Below are 2,166 nucleotides of genomic sequence, written 5' to 3'. Positions count from 1 at the left end.
TACGCTGAGCCATTAAGCTCCTCGCGGTCATATGGCGATGGAGAACATGCCACTTGCTGATATCAATGCGCGCTTACGAACCTCGATATCCGCGGTTTCGCTCTATCGTTGGAAACGATTATTCTTGCTCACAAACCGGGTCATTGTCAACCCGGCGACTTACGAGGCACTCGGTCGACCCCGTTCCCTATCAAACGCCCATCTTGCAACACTTTTTTATCTGGTGGTTGATCGGCCCTCGATTTACTTGGACGAGCTGCAAAAAGACCTCAAGAATCAGACCGGTTTGGACGTATCCCGCGCTACCATCACTCGTGAACTGCATATTCGATTAGGCTTGTCATTATTGGTCACTCGAGGGGTGCATCCTAATCAGTCCCTTGAGGAAAGGACTGATTTCATGATGCGGGTGGCAGGTATTCCACCTGAGTGCCTGGTGTTCATTGGTGCGTGCTGGCCTATCAATCTCTCGACTTCTGATTGGGGTGTTACTCTGTTCACTGACACTTCTGATTCTGCAGATGAAAGCGGGTTCGTTGGCCGCGACGCATCCCGAAAGCGTAGCTATGCTAAGCGCGGATCTCAAACGGTGCGCGAGAAGAGACAAACCGAGCGCTCCCATTGGACATTACTCCCGGCGGTTAGCGAACAAGGCATGATTGCTGGGACCGTCATCGAAGGCCCAGTTCGTCGGATTGACGTGGAATTGTTTCTCAAACACGACTTGGTAAGTGGGCCTTTCAGCATGGCTTTCATTGGCCAGATTGCTCATTACACCATGTCTCTATTTCGTCCTGTTTCCTTGTTTTTTTCCCTAGCTTCCAGTTATGAACCGCTATCCGGCTCGCAACTCCGTCCTAATCATGGACAATGCAAGAGTACACCACGGAGGAAGAATTCTAGAACTCTGTCGACGAGCCGGCATTCTGGTCGTGTACTTGCCAGCTTACTCACCGGATATGAATCCCATTGAAAATGGTTTTCATTGCACTAAGGCTTGTTTGAAACGCGAGGGTCAATGGCTTTTCGAAAACGATAAGGCTGAATATCTCCTTTTGCTGGCGGCTCGTGTTATGACTCGGAACTTGTTGCAACCTCTCATTGCGCACGCTGGCTACACTACTCACCACTATTGGACGCGATGGAATGCCCGCTTTGATGATGAAGAATAAGTTGATGTAGGCTTGGTGGGGAATTGGACCTTTGTTCGGCTAGTGTTTCAAATTGATCGTCCCAATTACAAAAATTATCTTTAGTTGTTTGCGCTCCAGGCTTGTCCTTGTATCTACAAAGAGTATTAGGCCCTCTCCGAAAACCCTTATGTTTTTTAATCATTATCCAAATGCCTGTGTGCTGCTTGATCACGTTATTTGTGCGCTGTTGCCCTCCTCTCTGGACCCCAATCAATAGCGCCTCAATATCCAAAAAATTGTTTGCTATGCTTGAGACCTTTTTGTGCGTTGTTGGTGTAATGAATTGCTTTGTCAGTCGATAAACATTAAGTTCTAAGCAGCGTGATTTATCTTTGAGTAAGATGATGCAAAATTATGGAGTCAGCTGGATATGGTGCTTCTAAAGCTACCGAAGAGTCGCCACAAAGCTGTGAGGCTCTTTTGTGAGATGAATATAGAGCCTCACAAAACAAAGTCATTTAATTCCAAAGGTCGAGTTACCGACCTTGGAAGGATTTCTTTCTGGTTGACGAATCACTATAGATCACTTAAGTCTAGTGATCTATAGCCATATCCAGATTCGAAATAAGATAGGCTTATGAAAAAATGGAAGTTATCCACTAGTTCCCTGTTCAGCAAACATAGACTGACAAGGACTTGCGACCTCACGAGAAGGGTTTTGGAACGGCAAGGTTTGTTTGGCACTTTTTTGGTGGTAAGGAAGCATAATGATCATGTCTCAAGGTATTTGATCAAACAGTATATCAATTGCTCAGCCATAATACGAGACAAACGCGCTGGAAATCACAGATACCAAGGCGAAGTTAACAACATATAATCCCACAGGATTCAACTTCGGTTCAGGAGGATACAATACGGTTTTTTTACAACAAAAAAGGGAAGACTGAAACTATTACAAATAACGTTAATAATAGTCTAGACACGTATGACTTTTGAGAGTGGGAGTAGCAGATGGAAAATAAACGTTGTAAAG

The sequence above is a fragment of the Melampsora larici-populina genome (assembly GCF_000204055.1).
Source record: "Melampsora larici-populina 98AG31 unplaced genomic scaffold MELLAscaffold_64, whole genome shotgun sequence".
NCBI classification, from domain to species: domain Eukaryota; kingdom Fungi; phylum Basidiomycota; class Pucciniomycetes; order Pucciniales; family Melampsoraceae; genus Melampsora; species Melampsora laricis-populina.
Note: the sequence above shows the minus strand (reverse complement) of the source record.